Here is a 7298-nt window from a genome sequence, read left to right on the forward strand (position 1 = left end):
TTTTTTTTTTTTTTTTCTGTACTGGAGATTGGACCCAGAGGGTCTTAACCACTGAGCCACATCCCCAACCTCTTTTATATTTTATTTAGAGACAGGATCTCGTTAAGTTGCTTAGGGCATTGCTAAGTTGCTGAGACTGACTTTGAACTCGTAATCTTCCTGCCTCAGCTTCCTGAGCTGCTGGGATTACAGGTGTGCGCCATTGCACCTTGCTTTTATGTTCTTAACAAATAATAATTGCATGAGTCAGTGGCCTTGGCAATTTTATTGATCCATCTCTTCATTCTTCTTTCATCAGTTTCTTTTTTATTTTTATCTTGACAAAATGACAAATGTGTGCCTACTATATACTAGGCTTTGTAGGGGTCCTGGGGAATCCAGTGGCCAGCAAAGAGAGACATAGTCTATTGTTCATGGAGCTTGTAGCCTAGTCAGGAAACTGATGCAAAAATTAAATTAGTAAATGTGGAATTCCCACTGTGACAAATGCTTTGAAACCAATAATAGGGAGTTTTTCTCCGGGACTTCAGCAAAGCTTGTTCTGAGAGCGTCTTTGCATGAGCTGAGATCTCAAGGTTGGGGATTGGGGGTATTGCACATTGCACAGTGGTAGAGCACATGCCTAGCATGCATGTGGCCCGGGATTCAACCTCCAGCAGGCCTCCCCCCCCCCCAAAGAAAAAAGAAAGAAAGAAAGAAAAGAAAAAACATCTCAAGGATGAATAAATAAGTCAGGTTGAGGAGTTAGCATGCACAAAGGCCTTGTCATAGAAGGACATCTAACTAGTAGGAGAAGAAAGTCAGTGTTCTGAAGGAGAGAGAGAGAGAGCGAGAGAGAGAGAGAGCGAGAGAGAGTGAGAGAGCAGCATAGGTGTGAGATTAAGCTGGAAAGGTAGTCAGAGGTAACGTCATGTTTGGCTTTTTTTTTCTTTTTCTTCTCAGTAGTGGGAATCAATGACCTTGTACAACTAGGCCAGCTCTGTACCACTGAGCTATAATCCCAACCCTTTCTATTTCATTTTGAGACAGGGTCTTGCTGAATTGCTGTTATGGTTTAGATGTGAGGTGTCCCCCAAAAGCTCATGTGTGAGACAGTACAAGATGGCTTAGAGGTGAAATGATTGGGTTATGAGGTCCTTAACCCAATCAGTGGATTAGTCCCCTGAATGGTACTGTAGGCAGGTAAGGTGTGGTTGGAGGAGGCAGGTCATTGGAGCATGCGTTTGGGGTATATATTTTGTCCTTGGTGAGAGGACAAGTCTCTCTCTATGTCCTGAACCACTCTCCTCCACCACTCTTTTCCACCATGATGTTTTGCTTCACCTCGAGCTTAAGGAAGGAAGCTGGTCGTCTGTGGACTGAGACCTCTCAAACTGTGAGCCCCCCAATAAACTTATCCTCCTCTAATTGTTCTTGTCAGGTCTTTTGGCCACAGTGACAAAAAGCTGATGAAAACACTGGCCTTGACCTTGCCATCCTCCTTCCTGAGTCTCCCAAATACCCATGACTACAGGTGTGTGACACTATGCCCGGCTCAGGCTGGACTTCTTTCTACCACTGAGCTATACCTCTGGCTGCTATGCTAGGATTTTTTTTTTTAATATTTATTTTTCAGTTGGACACAATATCTTTAATTATTTATTTTTATGTGGTGCTGAGGATCTAACCCAGGGCCTCGAATGTGCTAGGCAAGTGCTCTACCACTGAGCCACAACTCCAGCCCCGGTGCTGGGCTTTTTAGGCTGTGTGTTGTGCTTTTGGTCTTGAGAGTAAGGGCAATGGTGGGTCAGGGGTCATGAAAACGCTGGCCTAAACTCTGGTAGGTATATGAGGTTTCTATTACTATAATGACCCTTTTTCTCTGTTTTGTTCTATCTCTTTTTTCTCCTTCAGTACTTGGGATTGAACACAGGGCTTGGTGTGTGTTAGGTAAGTGCTCTGCCACTGAGCTACACCTTTAGGCCTCTATCACTGTAACAATGCACCTGAGAAATTATCCTTTTTTTTTTTCCTTTTTCTATATATTTATTAATTTATTTATTTTATAGTGGAATGCATTTTGACATATTGCACACAAATGGAGCACAATTTCTCCTTCCTCTGGCTGTGCAGGGTGCAGAGTCACTCCTGTTCTGTAATCATCCATGTGCATAGGGTAATAATGTCTGTCTCATTCTATCATCCTTCCCATCCCCACAGCCCCACCCTCCCCTCACTCCCCTCTATACAAACCAAAGTTCCTTCATTCTTCCCTATCCCCCCCACCCCACCGTGGATCAGTATCTGCTTATCAGAGAAGACATTTGGCTTTTGTTTTTTTGGGGATTGGTTTATTTCACTTAGCATGATATTTTCTAGTTCCATCCATTTACCTGCAAATGCCATAATTTCATTCTTCTTTAAGGCTGAGTAATATTTCGTCGTGTATATGAACCACATTTTCTTTATGCATTCATCTGTTGAAGGGCATCTAGTTTGGTTTCATAGTTTAGCTATTGTGAATTGAGTTGCTATAAACATTGATGTGGCTGTATCACTGTAGTATGCTGATTTTATTTTTTATTTTTGTATAAATGGAGGAGTGGGATAGCTGATTCAAATGGTAGATCCATTCCAAGTTCTCTGAGGTATCTTCATACTGCTTTCCATAGTGTTTGCACCAATTTGCAGTCCCACCAGCAATATGTGAGTATACCTTTCCCCCCACATCCTTGCTTACTATTTCTTGTATTGAATGAAGGGACTTTGGTTTGTGTAGAGGGGAGTGAGGAGGAGGGGTGGGGTTGTGGGGATGGGAAGGATGATAGAATGAGACAGATATTATTACCCTTTATACATGGATAATTACAGCACAGGAGTGACTCTGCACCCTGCAGGAAGGAGAAATTGTGCTCCATTTGTGTACAATATGTCAAAATGCATTCCACTATAAAATAAATAAACAGAAAAAGAAAACACTTATTATTGCTTGTATTCCTTTTATATATATATTTTAATTAGTTATACATGATGCTAGAATGCATTTATGTGCTTTGATATATCATACATAGATGGGATATAATTTCTCATTTTTCTGAGTGCATATGTTGTAGAATCATATTGGTCATGCAGTGTCATATATATATAAAGTAATAATGTCTATTTTGTTCTACTATCTTTCCTATCCCCACATCCCCTCCCCTCACCCCTCCTCCTCTCCCTTCCCTTCCCTCTAGTCTTATCTAGTGCCCTTTGCCTTACTGAGAATTAGCATCTGCATATTAGAGAAAACATTCGGCCTTTGGTTTTGGGGGATTATAAGCTTATTTTTCTTAGTATGATATTCTCTGATTCCATTGATTTACTGGCAAATCCATAATTTCATTCTTTTTTAAAGCTGAGTAATATTCCATCGACTATATACACCACATTTTCTTTTGCTTGTATTTTTGATTATTGCCATTCTGCCAGGAGTGAGATGAAATCTTAGAGTAGTTTTGATTTGCATTCTCTAATTGCTAGAAGTGATGAACACTTTTTCATGTTTGTTGATGGATTGTATTTCTTCTTCTGTAAGTGTCTGTTAAGGTAATCCTTCTATAAAGAGAAAAGATTTATTTTGGCTCATGGTTTCAAAGTCTTCACTCCATGATTGGGCAGACGCATACTGCTTTAGGGCTTTGATGGGGTGCCAGATGGCAATGACAGGAGTGTGTGTTTGAGTAAACTGATCACCTTATGGCCATGAAGCAAAAAGAGAGAGTAGGAGCCGGTCCCACAATCCTCAGGTACACACCCCAACGACCTTAGGGCCTCCTACAGGCTCCTTCTTCTCAAGGTCCTCTTCATCTCCTAATAGCTCCACCCTGGGGATGAAGCCTTTAACACAGGACCCTTGGGGGACATTAAGGATAGCAGCAGGGTCTGGGAGGCTAAACCAGAGGCCAGTTCCGTCTTTAGAGCAGCTGGCTTCTCTCACTGGGCCTGGGTAAGGCTCTTTTAGAGGCTGAGGCCACATACACAGGACATTTCTCCTCCTGGCCTCACTTTACTTCACACAATCACAAGGACTGAACAGTGAGCACCTCCAGCTCCTCCCACACAGGGAAGAGGACAATGTTCTTTTTACAATTTCATTTGCTTTTGTCATTTAATTTTTTTTTTTTGGGTGTGTGTGTGTGCACGCGCATGTGCTGGGGATAGAACCAAGGGCTTCACCATACACATTACAGATGTTCACCACTGTGCCAGGTTGTTTTTTTTTTTTTTTAATTATGTTTTAGGGCTGGGATGTAGCTCAGTGGCAAGGCATCTGCCTTGCATTCACAAAGCCCTGGGTTCGACCCCCCAGTTTCAAGGAAAAAAAATATTTTTTAGTTATAGGTGGACACAATATCTTTATTTTATTTTTATGTGGTGCTGAGGATTGAACCCAGTGCCTCATGCACGCTAGGCGAGCGCTCTACCTCTGAACCACAACCCCAGCCCTTAAAAATTTTTTTAAAAAATTTTATTATTTTTGATTCTTTGCATCCTCAGTGTTAGCAGAGTTCCTACTGTTTAACTCAAGTAAGTGGAAGAAACTGTCATTTGCTCAACTGAGTCATACTTTCCTGTGATAGTCTCATCCTGTTTCAACATATGGATCCGAATAAAACCTTGCCTAGTGGGAGGGAGGAGGGTAAGGAACGGGAAGGAGATGAAGTTATATTACATGCCATGCAAGATTAGGGCATAGTGAATCTCACTATGTATAATTATAATGCACCAATTAAAAAAAATCCAAAACTTGCTTAGATTCTGATTTACAAGGTCAGACACAGTACAATTTCATACAAGCTTGGTTAAAACAGGACCTGGGGGAGAGTTCCACTTCAGTGAAGAGGAAGAGTCCCCCAGGTAATATCAGGAGATTCAACTTCAGTATTTGGTCTTGGAGGATATTCTATCAAAGAGACATCAGCCAGGACACAGGCCCGTAAGTTTCTGCTGAAGATGAGGCTGGCTCACCCTCTCCCCATCATTCAATCAGAAGTTAAAGACCTGCAAGTTCTTGACCATGCATAGATGTTGGGGATCACCACCACGTTCCTCTGGATCTGAAACTGGATCAGAACCTGGACTGAGGATTTAAAAAAATTATTATTTTTTTTGTAGTTTTAGATGACAGAAAACCTGTATTTTATTTGTTTATTTTTATGTGGTGCTGAGGATCAAACCCAGTGCCTCACACATGCTAGGCAGGAGCTCTGCTGCTGAGCTACAGCCCCAGCCCTGGGCTGGGGATTTTTTTGTGTGTGTGCTTTACAGCACTCTCCTTAATCTTGGGGTCCTCCTGTAGTGAAGGGTCTTCTGGCTTGGCCTAAGGTCTATCTGGAGATCCCAGGGGGCTGTAGGCTGTGACAGTGATGCCCTTGAAGAGGTACTGGATCATTTTCTTCTGGGGGAGGTACGGGTGACATTTGACTTGATTAGTCCCTGGTTTATATTTGAGTTCAAGATCCTTTCAATATGGAAGTGGTTGAAATTGGAGATGTCAAGGGCTTTCATCAACCCCTTGCCCACCAGCTCCTCCATGACCTCCCAGGCATCCAAGAATGTTAATTTACTGGTGAGGCTATTGCCTTTATCGTCTTTGGGGAATGACTCCTTCCCAGACTGAAGTCCCTGTGGCCAGTGAATAAAAATAGGTGTCCAGATAGTCTAGTTTCAGTTCCTGGAAGGTCTTCTTTCTTTGAGGGTCTTCTGATAGGCTTCCTTCCAAAGGCTTCTTTCAAAGAAGGTGCACCACAGGTGGGCACAGTGGCTCACTCCTGTAATCCCAGTGGCTTGGGAGGCTGAGGCAGGAGGATAGAAAGTTCAAAGCAGCCTCAGCAACTCACTGAGACCCTGTCTCAAAATAAAAAACAAAAAGGTTGGAGATGTAACTCAGTGATTAAGAGCCTCTGGGTTCAATCATCCCTGTACCAAAAAAAAAAAAAAGAAAAAGTGCAACTTGCTAACAGTAAAGAGGTCCTTCTGCATTGCCACCTTCTCTTGAATCTTCTCTTCTTACCTCATTCTTGTTCTAATAGTCATCAATGGCATCAATGGCTACCTTCATAGCTTCTTTGACTTCTCCTTGGGAGATTTCCAGGTGCTCAGACCCAAAATGGATATCTGGGCTATGGTGCTGGGCTCCACATGGATGGCCATGGTTGGTGTAGAAATGGTACTGAGAAAACATCCTAGAAGATTGTGTGAAAGCATTTGGTTACCCAAATTTAGTTTAAAACTCATGAGATAGGCTAGAAAAGGACAGATGTCAGTTGGTTGGTTTCATTTTCTTTTTTCCCCAAGTGTGTGTATGCCCACTTATTAAAAAGAATCTACTAAGAGCTCTGTAATCCCAGTGGCTCGGGAGGCTGAGGCAGGAGGATCATGAGTTCAAAGCCAGCCTCAACAAAAGTGGAGTGCTAAGCAAGTTAGTGAGATCCTGTCTCTAAATAAAATACAAAATAGGGCTGGGGATGTGGCTCAGTGGTTGAGTCCTCCTGAGTTCAACCCCTGGTATTCCCCCCGCACCAAAAAAAAAAAAAAAATTTTACTAAGAAGTGTTATATAAACAACATGCCTGTTGTCCCAGGTACTCGGGAGTCTGAGGCAGGAGGATCACAAGTTCAAGGCCAGCCTAAGAAATTTAGTGAGACCCTGTCTCAAAATAAAATTTTAGAAAGGTCTGGGGATGCAGCTCAGGGCAGGGTAGGGTTCTTGCCTTGTATGTGTAAGATCTGGAGTTCAATCCCCAGTACTTCAAGGAAAAAGAAGAAAAGAAGCATTAGACAACAAATTAGGAAAAAAAAAAAAGTAATATGCTGCAATTTAATCTATTTTAGCATCTTTTTTAATATCACTAAAAAATTCACAGATATAATTTGTACACTGTGAAATTTGGTCTTTTGAAGTCAATGTTTTTTAGTATATGCACACAGTTTTACATCCATCCATTGTTTTTATTTTGCATTTTTATTTTATGGTGGTAGGGTTTGAACCCAGGGCCTTTTCCCTGGTCCATGCTAAGCATACACTCTACTATTGAGCTATACCACCAGCCTCATTTTGAAAATTAGTTCTGTTTTTCTTTTTATTTATTTAGACAAATTTCTTATTGTAAAATTTTTTTCAGATTTGTACAAAAGTTGAGAGACTTTTGGCATTTCACATCAGCCTTAGGAATCATGAACACAGGCCAGTCATGGATCTCCACTTTCCCTCCACATTGAGTTCTTGCAAAGCCAAGTTCAGTTCTCATGTAATTTCAACTACAAATTCTTTTTTTT

The 7298-nt window shown here is 41.6% G+C and overlaps 1 pseudogene; it reads right to left on the reverse strand.

Annotated features, from left to right (window-relative positions):
• Positions 1 to 5003: 5003 nt before the first annotated feature.
• On the reverse strand, positions 5004 to 6174 carry LOC107144681 (annotated as a pseudogene).
• Positions 6175 to 7298: the final 1124 nt, after the last annotated feature.

Source organism: Marmota marmota, unplaced genomic scaffold (assembly GCF_001458135.2).
Source record: "Marmota marmota marmota unplaced genomic scaffold, marMar, whole genome shotgun sequence".
Classification (NCBI taxonomy): Eukaryota; Metazoa; Chordata; class Mammalia; order Rodentia; family Sciuridae; genus Marmota; species Marmota marmota.